Raw genomic sequence first — 23555 nt, 5'->3', positions numbered from 1 at the left:
TAAATGAATGAGATAGTGCAGGTTAACTGTAGGTCAGTGCTGGGCATAAAGTAAGTGCTTAAAAATGTTAGCTATCATTATCATTATAAACCATAAATCAAACTTAGTCTACCATAACCAACCTAGTGCATAAATGAAATCAGACGTAGTCAAACAGCAAAATAAAGTTATAGTTTACCTCTCAGATCAACTATCCATACATAAATCGACAGAGAAGAAAATACCTGGTGTTTAGAGAATGACTATCCTGTGGATAACATTTTGAACTCAAGTTTTTCCAACCAGGCTCAACTGTATTTAAACATCCTTTAAAGGCTTTTTCATTACTGAAATCCTTTCAATGACTTCTGAAACCAGCAAACCAGATGGGGTGGGGAGAAACTTAGTTAACTGGGTATTACCCAAATGTTTTAGTTAATTATATATATGTTTACTTGCATCTCAAACGTAGCAAAAATCACTGCGTTAATCTCAATTGTGTTCTCTTACATATACACTCCCTGTCAGACACATCAAGGAGTTTCCACCAATGTTAGACAGCTTTACTGTCAAAATGGTCAATTCACTATAAAAATGTCAGATCACATTCCAATCAACAAAGTTCCATTCTGCCATCCAACTCCTTCCCGCTGCTAAAGACTCCTGGCTGTTTTTACGTGTAATAAGATGCACCTATTCTATGTGCACAGTTTGAGGAGTTAAATATAGATACTTGGGTAATCACAACCACAATAAAGATACAGAACATTTCTATCACTTCAGAAAGTTCCTTCATGCCCCTTTGAAACCAATCTCCCCATCACTTCCAGACTTAGCCATTAACGAGCTGCCCATAGAATAGTTTTGCCTTTCCAGAATTTCATGTACATGTAACATATAGTATGTGCCCTTTTCTGTCTGGCTTCTTTCACTTAGCATAACGTCTCCAAGATCCATCCACATTGTGTTTATGATCAGTTTGTTCCTCCTCACTACTTCCATGGCTTTTAAAAACTTTGGGTCCTAACAGATTTGGAAGAAGACTGAGAGGCAAGGACTAAAGAAAGTAGTTTAGGCCAATATAAAGCTGGTTATCACCAGCTACCCGCATGTGTCCATTAAAAGCTTAATATTTTGGGGTACTTGGGTAGCTAAGTAAGTTAAGCGTCCCACTCTTGATCTCTGCTCAGGTCATGATCTCAAGGTTCATGAGTTTGAGCCCCGCATCAGGCTTCTGACAGCGCAGAGCCTGCTTGGGATTCTGTCCCTCCCTCTCTCTCTGCCCCTCCCCCCTCCAAGTAAATTAATAAACATTAAAAAAAAAAAAGCTTAATATTTTAAGACAAAAGAATTATTTTCCCTTGACCCTAATAGTAAATTTTTTAGCTAATGTTGCTGAAATCAGAAGGAGTTCATGTCCTTCTTTATTTGACTACGTGGATGATGAAACAAATGTAGTTTGAACTTTGTCATGATTTTGTGCTTGTTTTACTACAAGATTGACTTAAAACATACTGACAAGAATTCACACCTTTTTAACATCTGCAAAGCAGCCCAGAACTGAAATAATTGCTTTTCCTAATCCCTATAGTTTTTCTTAAAAAATTTTTTTTTTACTGTTTATTTATTTTTGAGACAGAGGGACAGAGCACAGGTAGGGGAAGAACAGAGAGAGAGAGGGAGACACAGAATCTGAAGCAGGCTCCAGGCTCCAAGCTGTCAGCACAGAGCCCAATGTGGGGCTCGAACCCACAAACCGTGAGGTCATGACCTGAGCTGAAGTCAGATGCTTAAACCGACTGAGCCACCCAGGTGCCCCCTAATCCCAATAGTTTTTCAATGGGCAATGACAATAAAATAACTTCAGGGCTACATGATTTACTTCTAGTTGTCCTCTGTCCTCTCTTCACTCCCAAATAAATGGCTCCAGATTACAAAAACCAAATTAAGAACGAAATCAGACAGCAAAAGTTTCAGGAGGCTTTCAGAGTGAATTTTATTTGTAGGTTTCATTATCTTTAGTGCTATGATTATGAGTAGTGACACAACATGACTCTACTGCATCGTTACGGTCCTAACACCCACAAAAGTGAATTTACTTCACCCTGAAGCATGGTCATAGTATGACCAACATATATAGAATATTTCATATTCAGAATGTTTCTCATGATATAATATGTAACTATATCATTACAAAAAGCACCACTACTCCTGGCAAAACAACTCACACACTGAGGTCTTTTTGGTAGAATTAGCTATTTCTTGATAGAATTAGCTAATTCATCAGTCTGGTCCTAAAAAGTAGGCTTCTCAAGATAAGGTATTTTGTTGCACTTCACACTATTGATAACACCTCCCCTTTCCTGAAATTCTTTCCACTTCTGCAGACTTTTAAAACACAACATTCATGGGGCGCCTGGGTGGTTCAGTCGGTTGGGCGGCCGACTTCGGCTCAGGTCATGATCTCGCGGTCCATGAGTTCGAGTCCCGTGTCGGGCTCTGTGCTGACAGCTCAGAGCCTGGAGCCTGTTTCAGATTCTGTGTCTCCCTCTCTCTGACCCTCCCCTGTTCATGCTCTGTCTCTCTCTGTCTCAAAAATAAATAAATGTTAAAAAAACAAAAACAGGGGCACCTGGGTGGCACAGTCGGTTAAGCGTCCGACTTCAGCCAGGTCACGATCTCGCGGTCCGTGAGTTCGAGCCCCGCGTCAGGCTCTGGGCTGATGGCTCAGAGCCTGGAGCCTGTTTCCGATTCTGTGTCTCCCTCTCTCTCTGCCCCTCCCCAGTTCATGCTCTGTCTCTCTCTGTCCCAAAAATAAAATAAAAAACGTTGAAAAAAAAATTAAAAAAAAAACAAAACAAAACAAAAAAAAACAAACCAAAAACAAAAACCACAACATTCACAATCATTCATGCCCCTGCTTTTTCCTCCAGCCTCCAACTTTCAACAGGGAAGTGGGTCCCCCAAATAGTAATTAGCCTTCAACCCAAAATATAGTATCTCCCCTTTGACCCAATCTCATTGCTTCAGCTACCACTTTTTAATATATACATATTTTTTAATTTTTAGAGAGAGAGAGAGAGCGGTTGTGAGCAGGGCAGAGGGAGAGAGAGAACCCCAAGTAGGCTCCAGCTCAATGAAGAGCTGGACTCAAGGTTCCATCCCACGACCCAGGGATCATGACCGAATCAAGAGTCAGGTACTCAACCAACTGAGCCACCCAGATGCCCTTCATATTTTTTTTTTTTTTAAGTAGTATCTACACCCAACATGGGGCTCGAACATACAACCCTAAGATCAAGAGTCACATGCTCTACCAACTAAGCCAGCCAGGTGCCTCTCAGCTATCACTTCTATATTGACTTCTCAGATTTTTATTCATTAAGCTTGGCTGCTTTATTCATTAAGCTTGGCTACATATCTCTTCAAACAGAACATAACCAAAATCTTCACCTGTGCACCAAACCACCTTCATATGCCAATCTATTTGTATTCACTGCCTATTAATCTCCCTATTCAAACTCCTTCTTCTGGTAACTCAGGCTAGAAACCATAAATCTTTTATATAAATCCACTCAGAGATACACCAAATCATTATGTTCCATCAAATCTCTCCCTTTAAGTGTCTCTCTTATCCTCCACCCTAATCCTGAACATCATCGCCTATTGTCTGGATTATTTAACTGCCTCCTAGTTGGTCCCCCTCACTTCACTCTCCCCTTCCTTCAATCGACCCTACAGATTACCACCAGCCTCATTTCCCTAAAACATACTTTAGCTATCCCAAAAAGATTTAATGGCCTTCCACTCCCCAAGTGACACTGAGTACAAAATATCCAGTCTGGAACCTCCCTCTATAACCTGCCCCGCCTAGGCCTTACATGGGCCAGGAACATCATTCTCATTCCCACCGAAGTAGTCCTATCTCCTTTCAGTGAACTAACCAAATCATTCAAGGTGCCTAAGAAATAACACGTCCTCTTTGTCACCATCAGCAACGCTTCATCCCAGCCTCTCACCACCCCTATACAGTCATCCATATTTCTTTTGACATTTTTGCCTTCCTTATCCTTTCTACCCTAACCTGTGTCTCTGACACTTAGCACGTACTAAGTAAAATACATGTGAAGTTAAAAAACCCTTCTTCAAGAGAGATATCCTAGTCAACCATTCCAAAGTTCACAAAAATATTAAGTTGGCAGAGACCTAAAAATCTAGTAGAACTCTGATTAACCTCTGTCATCTACTGTAACATACATTAAAAGTGCAAGCAGCTCTTATTTCCAGCAATTTTTTAAATGTTTAGAGTAATTTTTCTTTAATTTTTTTTTTTAACATTTATTTTTGAGACAGAGAGAGAGAGAGAGAGAGAGAGAGAGAGAGAGCATGAACAGGGGAGGGTCAGAGAGAGAGGGAGACGCAGAATCCGAACCAGGCTCCAGGCTCTGAGCTGTCAGCACAGAGCCCGACGCGGGGCTCGAACCCACAGACCGCGAGATCATGACCTGAGCCAAAGTCGGACGCTTAACCGACTGAGCCACCCAGGCGCCCCATGTTTAAAGTAATTTTATTAATTATGTTTATGATTCCTATCTTTTATTGCTTTTACTTTCCGAGTCAACCAACATTTCCAGGAATGGCTAATTCCACCACGATGACTAAATTTCTCCTCAAGGGCTTTGCTCACACATGGAAGCTTAAGTTCCTACTTAGCATGTTACTGTGTACTTGGCCAGCCTGTTAGGAAATCTCATTATCACTGCCACCACAATGCACCAGAACCTCCACACACTCATGCACTTCTTCCTGAGGAATCTGTCCATTTTAGAAATGAGCTATATTTCTGTCACTGTCCCCAATGCCTGTGTAAACTCTCCGACAACAGAGCCATTTCAATGGTGATTTCCAGCAATTCTACTTTCAGTGTTTCACATTTAAAGCACCCAATCACACCCACTTACTGCAGACAGAAGGTACACTAATGAATTTATCACTTGGTTTGTTTCCAGAGGCTCCGCATTAAGCATCCCCAACTCCCACATCAGTCTAGCCCTATAAGCCCTTTTTGAGAACATCTTTGGCTCTAGACCAGAATCCATTCAGCTTAGCTCTTCCTACAGGTCTCTGAGCTTAGAGTTAAGGAAAGGAGCAAACTGAGCAAAGGGAGGAATGTATAGAGGAAAAGAAATATACACAGGGATGCTGGGTGGCTCTGTTGGTTGAGCCTCTAACTCTTAATTTCGGCTGAGGTCACGATCTCAGGGTGGTGGGATCAAGCCCCGCATCAGGCTCTGTGCTGAGCGTGGAGCCTGCTTGGGATTCTCTTTCTCTCTCCCTCAGCCCCTCTCCCCACCTCACATGTGCACTCTCTATAAAATTTTTAAAAATACACAAAAATTTTTTAAAAACATACACAAAGTATTGTTTACCTTAAGTATAAAGCAATCAACCTATCCCCCACCCCCATATTACCATTCAAGTACTACCCTTCCAAGCATCTACTTCAATCCAAGCATTTTGGGAATTATTTTAAAACTGCCTTGAGGTTAAAACAGGATTTGGGGGATTTTAGAGATTTTAGTTTTAAGCAATCTCTACACCCAACATGGGGCTTGAACCCACCACCCTAAGATCAAGAGCCACGCCACTGCCTGAGCCAGTCAGGCACCACTAAAATGTCTGTGTCATTTTACAGACCCGCCATCTAATTAATCCCTAAAAACTCTTAAATACAATTAAGAAAAACAGCAGCATTCTAATTTAAAAGGAAGTCTGTATTTATGCCTACAAGATTTTGTCATTAAAAAAAAACAAAAAAACAAGAAAAACATGGGAGTGCCTAGCTGGCTCAGTTGGCAGAGCGTGAGACTCTTGATCTCAGGGTTGTAAGTTCCAGCCCCACACTGCGTAGAGATTATTTAAAAATAAAATCTTGGGTTCCGGGGCGGCTCGGTCGGTTAAGTGTCGGACTCCTGGTTTCTGCTCAGGTCATGTCCCCTGCCAGGCTCTACACTGATGGCACAGCACTTGCTTGGGATTCTCTTCTGTCCTCTTTCTTTGTCCCTTCCCACTTGCACTCTTTCTCTCTCAAAATGAACAAACTTCAAAAAAATAAAATAAAATCTTAAAAGAAAAGGGGCAAATGGTAACAGCAAATACATGGAGAAATTCAAATGGCCACTATACATATGAGAATGTTCACCCACACTAGTAAGAGGAAAACATAAAATTAAAGTCACGAAACAGTGTTTCTCTCATTAGATTGAAGGAAAAAAAATTCTCAATACCAAGTGCAGACAAGGCCATAGACCTCTGCTGTGATACAGCAGCTAGTAGCCACATGTGGCTAATCCAAACTGAGATATGCTATTAAGTACAAAATACATACCATATTTCAAAGATTTAATAAAAGAGAATGTAAAAGTATCTCATTAATTTGTACTGTTTACTTACTGAAATGGTATTTTTAATATACTAGATAAAATATAATTACCTTCACCTGCTCCTTTTTGTTAAAGTGGCTACTAGAAAATGTTAAGTTCCATGTATGGCCAATATTGTATTTACACAGGGCACCACCTGCACCATTGATATAGGGCAACAGAAACTTCTGTATCCCACTGGTGGGAGCTTAAGTTGCTACGGCCACTTTGGAGTTAATTGTGGAAATACCTAAGTAGGTTTTACAATGAGAAAAGCCTACAATTCAGCAATTACACCCCTAAGTATAGGCTCTAGAGAAACCCTCACACATATGTACCAAAAGACATGTAAACTGCATTTTAGCAACATTGTTTACACTTACAAAAATAATCCAAATGTCCATCCAAAGAGATTACACAAATGTGTTATAACTGTCCAATAGAATACTATATAATACATATGCAATACTATTAAAAAGAGAGGAAGAGAGCAACAAGGAAAAACCCTGCAAACATGCTGAGTGAAAAAAGCAAATTGTATAAAAAAGCATTCCATATACAATCAGGCACAAAAACTCCAAAATCTCTTAAAACAACAGTAGATGCTATTTAGACATAGATCCACACATGGAGATCATATATGTGAGGGTAGGCAGGCACAAAATTCAGGACAGTGGGAAAGAAAGGATGGAATCTGTGAAGGTAACAGAAGGGCTTCAAGTATGGTGGAATGTCCTATATCCTAAACTAAGCTGAGTAGCGGTTACTTTGGCGTTCATTATTCTTTATAACTCTTTTTATACCTGATAGATTTCTGTGTGTTTAACATATGATTGTACAGGCCATGTACAACACCATACTTTATGGATTTGGAGACACAGGCAGAAATTTCACAAGTCTCCCCATGTTAAAAGCAGTTACACCTTGAACAACATCAGGATGCAACAAAAGCTACATACAATTATATGAACACCAAATACATAAACACCACTTTTATACCACTACTACCAATACGATGAGAAAAAGGGGACAATATATACATACTACATCAGGGATGAGCAAAACTTTTCTTTGAAGAACCATAAAATAAGTATTTGGGGCTCTGCAGAGCCATATGGTTTCTGTCACAACTATTCAACCTGCCACGGCTGTGGGAAAGCAGCTATAGACAATACGTAAAAAATAAGCATGCTGTGTTCCAATAAAACTTTATTTACAAAAACAGGCAGGAGAAAAAATTTGGCCAACGAGCCATAGCTGGGTGACTCCTGTCTAGATACATCTTTTTGTTTTGTTTTTTTAAAATATTTATTTTTGAGAGAGAGAGGGAGAGACACAGTGCGAGTGGGGCAGGAGCAGAGACAGAGGGAGACAGAATCCAAAGTATGCTCCAGGCTCTGAGCTGTCAGCGCAGAGCCTGACGTGAGGCTCAAACTCACAAACTATGAGATCATGACCTGAGCTGAAGTTGGACACTTAACCAACTGAGCCACCCAGGTGCCCCATTAATGTTTATTTATTTGAGACAAGGAGAAAGAGAGAGTCAGAGTGCAAGTGGGGGAGGGGCAGGCAGAGAGAGAAAGAGAGAGAGAGAGACAGGGAATCCGAAGCAGGCTCCAGGCTCTGAGCAGTCAGCACAAGAGCCCGACTCTGGGCTGGAACCCAGACAATGAGACCATGACCTGAACTGAAGTCAGATGCTTAACCAACTGAGCCACCCAGGCACCCCTAGATCCATCTATTAAAAAAAAATCATGGGGCACCTGGCTTAGTCAGTAGAGCGTGCAACTCCTGGTCTTGGAGCTGTGGGTTCAAGCCCCACAATGGGTGGAGAGATTACTTAAAATCTTAAAAGAAAAAAAAAAAAAAAAAAAGAGAAATCAGTAAATCCATTAAGTAAAATTCTAAAGAAGAAATGGATTTACATGGTAACAAAATATGCCAAGATATACCGGATAATCACAAAAGGGAAAATGTTACTTGTCCATGGGGCTAGCTAGTAATCACCAACTTCACCTGTGATCAAAGTTAGCACCACTCAGTGTGACAATCAGGCACTTTGTGCCTTCTGATGTGAAGGATGAAGCCGCATCACCTATGAAGCATCCTGGCCAAAATGTTTAACCTGAATTTAACTCAGTCTTTAGCTCTAATTTAAGAGTTTACAGAAGACAAAGGAGTAAGTTTTAAACAAGACCTCAAAGAATCAGACAAATTCTGAATACAGGACATTTTACAAGATAATCAGTCTCTTCAAAAAGACAGTCACTTAAAAAAAAAAAAAAAAAAGATGGTCACTTTTTAAGTAGGTGCTTAAATTTAAAAGAGAATTGAGACACAACAGCAAATGCAGCACAATAATGCATGATGTTTCACTGGATCTTGGTATGGAAGGGAAAAACTATGTAAGTCATTTCTGACCCAGCTGGGGACATCTGCATAAGGACGGGGATTAGATGACTTCTGGAGATTAGACAACCGCGTTATATATCATGATGACAATATTGTAGGTAGGAAGAAAACGACATTTGGGGAGTAGATTCATACTTAAGTATTGGGTGAAGTAACATGGTATCTACAATTTATTTTGAAATGTTCAGCAAAGATTATATAAAGCAAACATGGTAAAAATATAAATACTGTTGAATTTAAGTAGTGGGTATAGAGGTACTCAATGTACCATGACAATGTTCTGTAGGATTAAAAATGTTCATAAACTAATACGGCATTAGATGTAACTATGCTTCTACGAAAAAATTTTTCATAGAAAGGCAAAAATGCATTGTGATTGTTAGTTTATTAAATTGCATTCATCAATCTCCTCTACAAATACTAGTTTTAAGTCTCCCCCAGAGTTCTCAAGGTTATGTATCAAATTTGACCCAAAAGAAACTCTTCTAAAGTTCATGACCTTGATGTTTTTTCAAGCACCTGCTTTCTAAAAGCAGAACAAGACAATTACAAGATACTCTATACTGCCATTTGATTTTCATACATTCTAAAAAGGTTCTAAATATATAACATATACCTCTAATTTCTTTATGGCATTTTTACTTATTACCTTGTATAATTAATCACATACGTTTTACTCCTTTCCTCACTCCCCCAAACAGCAGATTCAAATTATCTTTGTTCTCCAAAGTGCCTAATGCTAGCAGAAGTATTTATTTAGTAAATAAAAATTGAACAGCAAGAGACTTGTGTTCATACCTTTAACAAGTTAAGCATTCAGTCCTTGAGAAGGAATGCTAACCTCTCTCCTCTCTTCCTACTCCCTAGTCTACTCTCATTACAAGATACTGTTTCTATGAAAAACTTTACTCGGCAAGTATTTACAGACACAATATAGATACATGGACAGAGCAGCATACAAAACTAACACAGTTGTTGCCCTTACGTAGCTAACAAACTCTAACAGAAAATGAGAATCTTACAATAGAACTCTGGATTTTAGAATCAAAAGGACCTCAAGATATCATATGGTCCAGCCTTCTGCCTTAACTCAGGTAAAAATATTATACTGCATATTAAAACTACTAAATCCTAGAAAGACTAAGTAACTCGAGAAGTCACAGAACCATTGATAGTTTCTATGGGTGGGGCACCTGGGTGCAGTGGGTTAAGCATCTGACTCCATTTCGGCTCAGGTCATGATGTCATGGTTCATGAGTTAAGAGCCCCGCATCTAGCTCTCTGCTGTCAGCAGGAACCCATTTCTGACCCTCTGTCTTTCTGTCTCTCTCTCTCTCTGCCCCTTGCCCACACTCTCCCTCTCTCTCTCAAAAATAAACATTAAGAAAAACAGTTTCTATGGGAACCTCAAACCGTGTCTTCTGCCTAGGTTAGGTACTCTTTCAACCTATCATGTACTAATAGTAACAGTAGTAGTCATAGTAACGACAACAGTAACAGAAGGCACTCCAATGGCAGTGATTACGTGTGCCAGGCTCTATAGGAATAGCTTTACACGGACTGTCTCAAGCTAACAATTTTATAAGATATATTACCATTCTGGGACACCTGGCTGGCTCAGCGTGCGAGTCTTGATCTCAGGGTTGTTTGTTCAAGCTCCACATTGGGTGTAGAGATTACTTAAAATCTTAAATAACACAAGATTTTAAAAATTAAATATATATATATATATATATATATATATATATATATATAATCATTCATTTTACAAATGAGAAAACTGAGGTTTAGAAACATTAAGTAACTTGCTTTAAGTTATCCATCTACAGAGTGGTGGGACAGGAATACAAATCCAAGTAGTCCGACTTCAGTGTCCATGTTCCCAATCATCCTCCTTTTGGAGCTTTTTCCAGAAGCATAATCTGCTCCAAGTATAAAGCTTCTTACATCTAATAAACACTTACAAACATACACAAGTAAACTGTGCTAAGCATTCTGCAGCATTAACTAAATGCATAAAGTAGCAAAAATTCAGAAATATGTATCTAAATGTGTTGAGATGTCTCATGCACATTTGTGGACAAGTAATTCTCACCTAGATCTGTGGGTATAGAATAGTTTTCATTCACATGTGACTAAGAAGGATTTTATGATTATCAAGGCATTACTCTGAAATAATAAAGTTAAGGCCTAAAAAAACAAAATGAAAAAAATAAAAAAAACACGGTCTCCTAATGTCATCACCATTTGGCCAACACCTCTGAGCATTTTTCAACCGATATACTCCTGAAGCCACTGCTATACAGCATCTCCCAAACTGTATTAGCCATAATATCATCTGACAATCCATTAAATATCACACTTATCTTTTGCTGGATTGGTTTCAGTCCTTGTGAAAACGCAGTATCAATGTTATTCCAGCTAGCTCTCTAAAATTAACTATGCATCTCTTCTCCTTTCTATTCAAAATATACCTTATGCTTGACTCCATAATTTGCCCAGGCAATATATGCCTGAACAAAAATAAAAGACCCGCCTATAAGAATTCCAGTCTGTAGGGTGATCATAAAGTCTGAAAAGAGATATTATTTTAACATTCTGTACTGTAACATCAATTAGCCATTTATTATGTACGCATCTGTGTTTCCAGACCTGGTGGCCACCCTGTACTTAAATAAAAATCAAGCACAGACAGAGGCAGAAAAAAAGCAACACAAAACAAAAGCACAAGAGAAGAGAAAATAACCTAAACCTAAAACACAAACATATCACTGAGAAAAAGACTCAAGATCCAGGATAAGAGCAATAATGCAATCTAAATCATCACTAATCCTTCCAAACCCCTAAGTCCCTTACAAACTAGTTAGATTGCACAAAACAAAAACAAAAACAAAGAAATGGAGAGTATAACCGCAAACTATTCTATGTATTAAGCCAAAAGTTATCATTTCACTTCCACATTTTACTTCAAAAGACTCCAGAACAGATGACGAGAAAGAAATTAAACTCCACTTCCTCACACTTTGGACCTACAACCATCAAAGTTTTAATAAAATTCTGTACCATATAAATGAAACCAGTTACAAGAGATAATTTAGACATCAAGTAAGGCTTTGTCTTGTTTTTTAATCTAAACTATGGGCACATATTTCCAAATGTTGAACAGCTCAGTGAACCTGCTCTGACAGCACTAAATTTAATACATTCAAAGAGTTCAAATTCTTCTGCACATCAGCATTTTGATAAAAGTGATATAGTTACCAAAATACATTAACAGTGAAACTAGTAATTTGAGGGCTTAATTTGGGTGCTATAAATGAAGTCTCTTAGGTCTTGAATGGAACCAGTGCTCATTTTTATATTCAGGCCCTGAAATAAACACAAGTTGATTTGCTTTAAAATAAAATTTAAAAAAATCTCAACTCACTGCAGCAAGCAAGATCACATGAGAGTCTGGCTCAATGCCTCACAAATGAAAGCAAAAGACCATTATGTATGAAAATAAAAACAAAGATCAAAGATCTCTCGTGCTTATCCTAAGTGTGCAATGGTTGTGTAAACTCAGGAAGAGACATCTTTACCAAACTGGATCATCACTAGGAAAGGTACATAACAGAAAGTAGAAAAATAAGCACCTGATTCATATCTAAGTGCAGTAAGATATCCTCATGCAGAAATTTACAATGCAGGAAAAACAATGGCACAACTTCAAGTTATACAGCACAGGTCTAGAATTAAGGGAAGCAGTAACAAATATACAGACCAATTTTAGCGCAATCAACTAAGAGACAGATTGGCTCCATCAGTTATCTTCAAAAGAACTGTCAAATAACCAGAAAACAGAAGTAGCAGTCACAAATCAGTGACAGGAGCGCCCGGGGGGGGGGGGGGGGGGTGCTCAGTCAGTCCAACTACTGAAGTCATAACCTCAGTTTGTGAGTTTGAGCCCCACGTCTGGCTCTGCACTGACAGCGTGGAGCCTGCTTGGGATTCTCTCTCTTTGCCCCTCCCCCATTCTCCTTCTTCCTCTCAAAATGAATAGACTTAAAAAAAAAAAATGCATCACTGACAATACTTCCAGACACTATAAAGGCCAATCACTCACCTTTCAAATATACTCACAAAAGAACACAAGAAAGAGCAACAGGGTCTTTTCTAAACACAAATGACAACGTATGTTGTATAGGTACATAGCAAGTTACTGAAACCAATCTTGTTAACAAGTCCTACTCACCCTGTTCCTATTATCCTACCTTCTCCCATTTTCCTGTCTAGGAACTTACCTATCTATCCAAGGCTGGCCAGTAAAAGTAAACACCTGAAGCCCCAGCTTCTGGTGGGATCTCTCTTCGACCTTTGGCTCACCTTTTAAAATCTTTGGTACAATATCTCCCCCTTTCTACTTCCTCTTTCCATGTATCAGTTTATGTCTAGTTATAGAAAAACTCTTCTTCCCTCCTTTTTTTCTTCCCTCTCTTTTGTTAATAATAGTAAAGCTCTATAAGGGCACCTAACTCAGCCAATGGAGAATGAGACTCTTGGTCTTGGGTCATGAGTTTAAGCCCCACACTCGGTGTAGAGCTTACTTTAAAAAAAAAAAAAAAAAAAAAAAAAAGTAAAGTTCTCATCAGAGCTTCTAAAGTGTAGCATAGAAAACCATACATCCCAAATTTTCCACTCGTAATTTCGGCCATCCACAAAGGGAGTACAGTTGAAACATAAACTGAGGAAGTGTGTGTGCCATCAGAATGTAAAATTCATGAGGGCAGGGATTTTGTCAGCCAGGAATGGTGCTTTGCATATTAGAAGGCACTCAGGGAATGCCAGAATAATGGTTGGGGGTGGGGTGGCCACAGACTAAAAACTATTAAACTACATGGAATTCTTTACTTCTCAGTGGGTTGGTAGCCTAAAGTAATGGGAAGCTGCTCATATCTCAACTTGATCTCCCATACATTCTATCATTCAGAGTTGCTTTGAGTTCACAATTTCCTCTTTGTAAGGGACTAAGAAGAGCCACCTGTATTTAATAGATAACACCCTTCATTAACTCAGACTTGAGTGCTTCAATGAGAAGAGGGGGGAAAAGAAAAATTCTTTGCCAAGATAAGTTAAATACCATGAGCAATATGGACACTCCTAGATTCTCCTAGTTGTAAGAACATCTATTAACTACCCTTTTTCAATGTTAAGAGTGTACTTATACATACCTACATCAAGAAAATTAAATGCAATTAGACTTAAGAATCAGTGACATTACTCTCAAGCTTTAAAGTGCTTTGAAATCCTTTCGAATTTCACAAATTACTCTATTTACCCTTTGTTAAACCTGCTTTTCAGGTTTGCACTATCACACAAAACCTATTCATTTAGTTTTTTTCTTCTATTACACATTTGATTATACCTGATAACATAACCACATCTTAAAAACAGAAATAGTTTTCCACGAAGGAAAGAAAAGGTTTTTCATGTATCTATCATACAAATGCACTTATCATCCACCCGTAATTTGAAGCGGGGGACGGTCTATATAGACGAAAAGCACAATACTAGACACAGGTTTAACCTGCCTGTACCACTGCCAATAATTGGTCCCATCTCTAAAAGTAAGACAAGTTCCTTAACCTTCAGTAGAAGTCTTCCAATGTTCATCTCTCTCCTCTAAACATCAGACCATGTATTTAATAGTCTTTTGTTCAAAGGGATGTAAAACAAATTTTTCAATAAGGGTTATGTTTCCAAACTTTAAGGTCTTTAGATTTCAGAAAGAAATCAACTTAAAGCCAATAAATGTAATACTGATATTTCAACATACTCCCAAAAAAGCACTTTTGAGTCCATTTTTAGTAAGTTAATATTAAACTATTTAGTAAATGAGGGGTGCCTGGCTGGCTCAGTCAGTACAGCATTGTGACCCTTGATCTCAAGGTCAGGAGTTCAAGCCCCATGTTGGGCGTGACGCCCACTTAAAAAGAATAACTTAAAAAAAAAAAACCACAATTTAGTAAATGAAAAAAAGCTTTCAATTTGTAAACTGTGCTTTAAATGTTAACAAACCATGTTAAATTTGTCTAAATAGATTAACAAGTTAAAATCCCACAATTGATTGTTAAACTACTGGGTTCTTGAACTTAATTATTAAAAGGGTATCATTATAAAAGGTGTATGTTATGCCAAGAAATAATAAGATATTGTAGATGTGGCCACAAGTTAGCTGCAGTTAAAAAAGAAAAATATTTACTTGAGAACTCCTCTGTGTCATGACCTACCATAATTCAGAGCAAAATGTTTAGGTCTCTGTTATTTAACATTAAATTTCAAGGGAGAAATAAAACACCCTGAAGTTTGAATGAAAACTAAAAAGAAGAAGAAGAAGAAGAAGAAGAAGAAGAAGAAGAAGAAGAAGAAGAAGAATGAGCTACCTTATGCTATTTGTTTCTAAGGTTGTTAGATGATGCTAAAAACGAAATCTCATGATCTTTATAAAATCTGAAAATTAAACTACAGTATATAGAATACACTTCTGGAAAACTTCTTTACATCAAGAATTTAGTAAAAACTTCTTTTTATCATTAACATTGATTCAACTACCTGATCAAATCACTCGAGTTAGTCTAAAAGGTGATTTTCTTTGGGGGGAAGGAGAAGATATAGCTTAAACACTGAAAAGTGTAATTCAGGTCAAATCTACACAAAGAGGCTAAACCACATTAGAGATGTTTCTTTTGAGGGGCGCCTGGCTGGCTCAGTCAGAGCATTCGACTTTTTTTTTTTTTTTTTTTTTTAAGTTTATTTATTTATTTTGAGAGGCAGAGAGAGAGCACACACATGTGCGAAGAGGGTACGGGCAGAGAGGGAGGGAGGGAGGGAGGGAGGGAGGGAAGGAAGGAAGGAAGGAAGGAAGGAAGGAGAGGGAGAGAGAAAGGGAGACACAGGGAGAGGGAGGGAGAGGGAGGGAGAGGGAGGGAGAGGGAGGGAGAGGGAGGGAGAGGGAGGGAGAGGGAGGGAGAGGGAGGGAGAGGGAGGGAGAGGGTGGGAGAGGGAGGGAGAGGGAGGGAGAGGGAGGGAGAGGGAGGGAGAGGGAGGGAGAGAGAGAAACCCAAGCAAGCCAGCTGTCAGCACAGAGCCAGAGATGGGGCTCAAACACAGGAATAGGGAAATCATGACCTGAGCAGAAATCAAAAGTATGATGCTTAACGGACTGAGCCACTCAGGTGCCCCTGGAGCATTTGACTCTTGACCTCAGGATCTTGAGTTTGAGCCCCACACTGGGCGTAGAGATTACTTAAAAAAACAAAACTTTAAAAAAGTTAAGAAAAAAAGAAATGCTTCTTTTGAAAAAAGATTCCAAAATGGCCAGAGATATTAGCATACTTAGTCTAAAAGATCAAAAGTTATTTTCTTTTAAATCAATATTTTGGTATAAACAAGTATCAACAAACACAAATAAACAAAGATTATGAAGTACCTTTTCTTCACCTATACTTGTTAGATCAGTATGACAGTTTATACAAAAACTACAAAAACCAGTATTCTCCAAATCCACCCTATTTCCCTTCCCTGTTTGGTCTGAGTACAGGATAGTGAGATGGAAAGTAGTCGGGTTACATTTCCAGGGTTTACCTAGTTTCTGAGAATTTTATCTCATATCCCCAATTAATCAGTCCTTTTAATCCACAACTCTACTGATATGATATATAAAATATATTCTACAGTAAAACTTTAAAGCTGCTAATATATTATTTCATTTTGACCCACATTCTGAAATTAGTTCATTAAGAAAACATAAAAATAAAAAGAATCAAGTACAATGTGGGGGAGAGGGGAATGGATATCCAGAAATAACCATATTCTCCAACATTCTCTTCCTGCTAACCATAATTTTATATGTTATGCTAAGTATCACTTGAATAAATTTTGCTATTTGAATTCTGGAATTTAAAATAAGTTTATTCTAACTCTGACACTGTCAGTTGTTTCCCAACTCATTTTTGTTTAAAATCAGTGAACTGTGAAAGGCATATTTCACAGAAAAAGTAAAATACCATGTTATATTTTAATAAGTTAATTTTAGTCACTTTATTAATTTATGAAAGACCACTATAGAGTTAGAATTATACTTCCTTACTCTCTATTGTAGGTAGTATCACAAAATTCTTTAAAATAGTTACATGTAATATACAAATATTCATACAATGTAGATAATGCGTGTAACTAACACCAATGAGAGTGGGGGGAAAATTCACTCTCAGTGTCATGTGCGCTAAAAGAAATGTTTACCAACCCATTTACAAGGGCATATTTACAATTGTTCCACCATTGGCTCAATTTTTAATGAATCACCACAATCCCTAAGCGACACTATGGCAAATTCTACTCTTCAACGAGTATCACGAGACAGTCTATCAGCATCAAATTTTAATTCAAAAGACTTCGTAAAAAATGTACATTATAGGGAAAAAATGTACATTATAGGAAAACAAACTTTCAACATGAACTACTTTTTCTGACCCTTGTCAACTTGTGAATTAGTTTTTCTTAGAAGCACAGCTAGGTAGACATACCATTCCTTCAGATGATGTAATTTGTAGAGATTTGGTAATTACGATATGTTAACTAACATAAAATAATATTTATTGCCGTGACTATCAAACTTTAAAAGCTTTCACCTATTCCTGGAGTCTTCGCAGAAATCAGACACCTGGTATGAGAAAACAGGTGTTGAGAGCTCTGCTGGTCATTTCTAAGAGATTAATGCAACATGTACAAATCCCACAGATTATATACAAAAACTGAGGAAATCTTAACCAAGGGGTACAAAAGATCACATAAAAACACAACTCCATGCTGACAATGCAACATGGAGAGCCACTGCAGAAACTGTGATAAAACTTTATGAGAGCAAAAATAAATGAAGAGGGGAAAACACACAACCACCATTTAAAGAAGACACTGACAGAAGCAAAGAAGCACAGTAAAAATCAGGATTATCCGGGGGGGGGGGGGGGGGGGGGGGGGGGGGGGGGGAATCTGTTGACAAAAAAAAAAAAAAAAAAAAACAAACCAAAAACCCAACCTGTTCTAAATACTAAATTTTAGAAGTGGAATTGAAACAACACATTGCCCATTCAGGAGGCCTACAAAAATATTTCTTTAAAAAAGTTATCACTTTAATAGTGTAACTTCAACCGTATTTTTTTAAAGCCTGTACACTTGGAAAAGATTATCATAATAATTAGAATAACTTGTCTCTATTTAGAAATGCTGTTTAAAAGCAGGCCAATGATAGGAACTCTGCTATTGCACAACAGAGAAAGTAAATGAAATAATGTCCATTAACATTCAGTGTTGATGGCATGTTGCTCAATCTCCCAGAACATAGGGACTTACAGTATCTGCCCTCTACAATTTACCACTTCTACGTCCGTGCAGTAGCTCAAATAAAATGAGTTCCTGTGTTAATCCCACAATAAACCTCAGTAATTCTCACATCACAGTTGTAAAGGTTTGTTAACAAAAAGAATGTTTTTCCCAAAATAGCTACATATCACTAAGACTACTCAAATTCCTAAATAATCCTTTTACAAGTCTCCTGCCAACTTTATTTTGATACATTAAACATGTGGAGCCTATTTTAAAAGGTCTTTAACTGTGACTTCATGAAAACAGCTTCCTAGTTGTTCATCTAATGTCTTCTTTTTAAAGTTTCCACGTTGTTTTTAAGCCGACTTGAATACTTATGAATCTGGGCCGACTATCAAATGCTTAAGAAGCAGTTTTGCCAAGTAAGATGGGCAAATGTTCTAGATCTGCTAAATTGGACAATAAAGGTCAGGCAACTTAAAAAACGAAATAACTTATTTCCAACATTCACTGAGCCCCTCTTTTTTAAATTACCTTGGTGTTATTCTCACATTTAACGTTTATGAATACAACCTACTTTTGAAAGGACATTAGACCCAATTAAATTATTTTAAAAAAAACTGATCTTCCATATAAAGCCGGTTAGTCTACTCTTAATGGGCCTCTGGAAGATTTGGGGTACTGATGGCAGAAGTTTCATTTAAAAACTTTTTTGCGGAAAAGAATGACATCCGAAAAGGACTGCTGGGGAAGGCAGGGAAGAAGAGCCCGGAGTCACCAAGAAGAGAAAGAAGCGATTTAGAGCTACTAAGAAGGAGGTGGTGAGAGGCAGAGAAAGAAGAACGAGAAAGAAGATTTAACAAGGAAGTAAAGTGGAGCGCAGAGTGGGGCAAAAGCTGATGAGGAAACAAATGTAAAAGGTAGGGTTTTCAAATAGGCATGATCCAGGAAGGGATGAGTTAAAGCCTGGAGTAGCCCTAGCCCCAGTGCTTTGGTGTGAAAGAGACGCTCGCTGTCTGAAGCAGAAAACAGGGGGAAAGCAGTTCACTTCCAGGCGTTGGAGCAAAGTAAAATTCCCTGCCCCGAGCCTCTCCCAGCCTCGGCCGAGCGCGGAGGCGGCGGCTGGGGAAGGGGCCTACCCAGGAGCCAGGCTCCGCGTTCTGCTCCCCCAGACTCCACGGCAGAAAGAAAAAAAAAAAAAAAAAAAAGGCGAGGATTAGACAGGTAGGGCCCACGACCGCAGCCCGGCGGCACGCCGAAAACGGTCCGGGGCCTCGGCGGTGCCCGCGAGCCGTTTCCCCTGCGGCGGGGCGCGGAGCGGCCTTACCTGGGGCGAGGGAGGGAAGCGAGGTCTAGGGCGTCCGTTCTCGCCCGCCGCAGAGAACCCTGCTGCACTCAACCCAGGCTTCCGACTGAGGCGCGACCCTGCCTCAGCCGCCGCTTCCCCGTCGGGGTCTCGGCCACCGCCTCCGCCGCCTCCGGGGCTGTTTACACCGTCGGGCCCCGCACGCCGCCGCCGCCGCCGCTGCCGCCTTCTCTCCACCCTAGCGCCGTTGCCGATTCGGCCGCCGCCACCTCCTCCGCCGCAGCCTCGTCTCTCTGGAGCATCTTCCAGCCACCGAACCCTGAGAAGCAGAGAGTCCAGCCGCGCCGGCAGGAAACTCCCCGCAACTGCTAGGGGGACCAGGCGGTCAGAACACCGGCGGCTTTTCCGCCATTGAGCAGCAGCCGCTCAGCTCCTTCTGCAACCCCCTCCCCGCACCCTCTCCTCCCCGCCCCTCGGGCAGCCCCGCCCCCAGATCCCACCCATTGGGACGGCGCGGCCTCTGGCTGCACCCGGTTGGCTGGGCTTCCCGTCAATCAGCGTCCCCCTCCCACTTCGGCTGCCCCGTACCTCGGTACTCAGTTTTCCCCGCCCACAATGCCCCGCCTCTCAGTTCCTAATTTCCCATTGGGCACCAGTGACCACCTTCAATTGGCAAGGTCAACTATCCATCAAACACCGCCCACTGAGTGAGACCCAACCCTTCATTACCATTTACTTTATTCAGCCCCGCCTCTGGACGTCAGGAACCAACCCACCCTACCAGCCATAAGTAGAGATCGCCATCAATCAAATAACGCCCACCTGCACTCCGCCTCGCAAAGCCCGAACCCTAACGATTCTCTTTTGTTATTGGTCCAAAGGGTGACCCGAACCCTCAATCATTGGCTTTCTCTGAGTGTCCGTCACTAAACCAATTTCCAAGTCCGTCACACTGGCTTTTTTTAAATGAACGCGCAAAAGGCGGGGAAGTATTCGAAAAGCGATTGGCTAGTCTTCGAAAACGGTCAAATCCAGACAGTGTGTGCGGATCCTTCCCGTTCTACGAGAATCATGCCCTTTATTTCTAACCTCTAAGCCTTGCGTAAAACAAGCGCCATAAAGGAGCCAACGCGCTTGTGCAGTTATAGGTGTGGAAGCCTAGTCCCACCCGGAATTGCAGGGGGTTGGCTGCCGATTGGCTAACAAAGTCCTGTTAGGCCCTCATTGGAGAATATAAACGCCTCTCTTTGGCGTAGAGACGGAAGGGATGGCGCGGGCGAGGATCAGAAGCGGTCCGGGGAGAGGCGGTTGTTTTGCTTCAGCCAGCGGGAGGGGCATACGCGGGAGAGAGAAGCTCAGAACGCTGGGCTCTGGGGGAGGTGTTGCGGGGAGGGAAAAAGCCCGGATGTTTCCCAACAATGAAATCATCGCCGACCAATCAGAGCTGCTGAGCTGATATACCTGCCGGACCTGTCCGCAGTAGGGGAGGGAATGAGTTAAGGAGCGGGAAATTGGGGTATCAGGAAAGGCTGGAAAGCGAACTGAGAAAATGGGACAGGCGATCCCTTCAAGAGGGCTCTGTGCTGTTAAGGGTTATTTGTGTTCTTTCTAAGCCTGCAATGCCTGGCATTCAGCCCTTGACATTTCCATGTTTTGTTTCTTAGTCAACATTGATTTTTAAAACTCGGCCTAGTCTTTGACATTCATTCCTTCGTTCCACAATTCTTGAGCGCCTGCTATTTGCCAGGCACTATGCGAAGAACTGCAGACACAAAACTAAATTAGGCAATCCCACTACAAGATGATACATGCTATCACTGAAACATGCAAGGGATGGTAGTGACATAAAGGGATCGTCCCTGTGTATAGGTTTACTGAAGAAGGCTTCACAAAGAACAGTATCAGTCTAGAATGAATGATTCAAGAGGCAAAGGAAGGGAGTGGACAGGATTCCTTCAGCAATCGAATTAGACTAACAGGTATTGCCAGGTTAATTCCCCCAAAAGAAAACTAAAGTGTAATTAAAGCATTCTAACACCTTAGAATACCTTTTTGTTTGTTTTTTTTTTTAATGAAAGTGTCCTGATAAAGGATTTAAACCTTATTCACACTTTTGTGTAAATTGGTTTGGACTGACAATCAGAGCTGGCCCAGCAATGGTGAGAATGGCAAAAATAAAGACTTAATTGCAGTTCAGATTTTTTCATCTATGCCCCAATTTTGCATAATAATAGGGGTTTTTACAGTATGGTGGCTAATGCACCAGCATCATAATCAGCTGGCGTGCAGATTCCTGGGTCCACTCACACCCATAATATCAGGGACTCTAGGGACAAGACTTAGGTGAATTTTTAAATTTTTATACACACCAATGATTGAGACCCTCTAGCATAGGTAATGGAGACACCATAAACTAAAATTTAGTTGCCCCACTTCTGCATGATGGGAGGAAAAATAATAAAGAAAAAAAGAAGTAGGCCCATTTAGACTTTGCCTTTCCCTTGTCTCCTTTGTTATCATTATGACTTCTTAGGAAATATTTCTTAAATAACTTATAGAATACATTTCCTTAAATCACTTTCCTTTGTCTGACATACTTTATATAGGGGAAAAGGAGTCTAGGATCTCAGCTTCCAAAATGAGAATCTAAAGATCATAAAAATGGAAACATCAGAGGACCCTGGTTTTGAGAATCCAGGCAATCTCAGAAGGACATCAGAGAGGTTTCTTGATCTGATTGATTTCCTTCTCACTTTCCCTTGGTTGACCCTAAGACTAATACAAATCACAATCATTTAGGTGGGCTGATGATTGCACATCGTTCATTCTTTCAATCACTAAAAGTAAAGATGCATTGGGCACCCTGGTGGCTCAGTTGTTTAAGCATCTGATTTCAGCTCAGGTCATGATCTCAGGGTTCACAAGTTCAAGCCCCTGCCTCAGGCTCTCTGCTGTCAGCATGGAGACTGCTTCAGATCCTCTGTATCCCCTCCCCATCTCTGCCCTTTCCCCGCTTGTGCATGCTTTCTCTCTCTCTCAAAAATAAATAAAAATAAAGATACATTGAATACTGTCCTAGGGGTTAAGGATACAATAGGGATAAAATCACATTTAGGTTAACTTTCTTGTATGCTTTATTGTATTAAAACACTAAACCAATAGGGGTGCCTGGGTGGCTCAATCAGTTAAACATCCAACTTCAGCTCAGGTCATGATCTCACGTGGTTCGTGAGTTTGAGCCCCAGTGTTGGACTCTGTGCTGACAGCTCAGAGCCTGGAGCCTCCTTCAGATTCTATGTCTCCCTCTCTCTCTGCCCCTCCCCTGCTCGCACTCTCTCTTTCTCTCAAAAAATAAATAAACATTAAAAAAAAAAACTAAACCAATAAAGAAGGTCCAACACAATTCACAAATTTAAAAGGTAAATTGGTGTGTACCATCATAAACATATAATGCATCATAAACATTGAGTACCATCATAGAGAGCTCTGATTCTAACTAGCTGTGTGAATGCAGCTAGTCTAAGCTCTCCTAGCTTTGTTTTGTTGAGATTTAGACGTTATTAAAGGCAAAGCAGTCCCCAAAATATAATAAAAACAATACTTAATATAATGTAGAGGGGCACCTAGGTGGCTCAGTCAGTTAAGCGTCCGACTCTTGATTTTGGTGCAGTCATGATCTCTCAGTTCCTGGGATTAAGCCTGGAGTCAGATTCTGCAAGCTGACTGAAAGAAGCCTGCTTGGGATTCTCTCTCTCTCTCTCTCTCTCTCTCTCACTTTCTGCCCCTCCCCCACTCGTGCTGTCATGCTCTCTCTCTTTCTCTCTCAAAATAAATATATAAACGTTAAAAAAAAGTGAATGTAATGTAGAGAAAGTCCTGATTTTCCCAATGTAGGCTACAGTATTCTGGTGGTCTTTTTAAAAATCATTTTATTTATGTATTATTATTATTATTATTGTTATTATATTATTATTATTAGAGAGATTATTATAATTATATAATTATTATATATTATATATTTTATTATATATTATACATTAATTATATTATATATTACATAATTATAATATAAT

General features: G+C 39.9%; 1 protein-coding gene across 6 annotated transcripts in view; it reads right to left on the bottom strand.

Moving 5' to 3' along the window:
* PPM1B (protein phosphatase, Mg2+/Mn2+ dependent 1B) overlaps positions 1 to 19950 on the bottom strand; it is a 95200-nt gene extending 75250 nt beyond the window's left edge. For 2 of the 6 annotated variants that reach the window (XM_042981298.1, XM_042981299.1), the window contains exon 1: positions 19504 to 19944. The gene's annotated coding sequence lies outside the window, so the exon portion shown is untranslated. Of the gene's footprint in view, positions 1 to 19503 lie in introns of all 6 variants that reach the window. The other 4 variants (XM_042981300.1, XM_042981301.1, XM_042981296.1 and 1 more) reach the window with 4 other exon arrangements.
* Positions 19951 to 23555: the final 3605 nt, after the last annotated feature.

The sequence above is a fragment of the Panthera tigris genome, chromosome A3 (assembly GCF_018350195.1).
Source record: "Panthera tigris isolate Pti1 chromosome A3, P.tigris_Pti1_mat1.1, whole genome shotgun sequence".
NCBI classification, from domain to species: Eukaryota; Metazoa; Chordata; class Mammalia; order Carnivora; family Felidae; genus Panthera; species Panthera tigris.
Note: the sequence above shows the minus strand (reverse complement) of the source record. Positions and strands in the feature narration are given on the sequence as shown.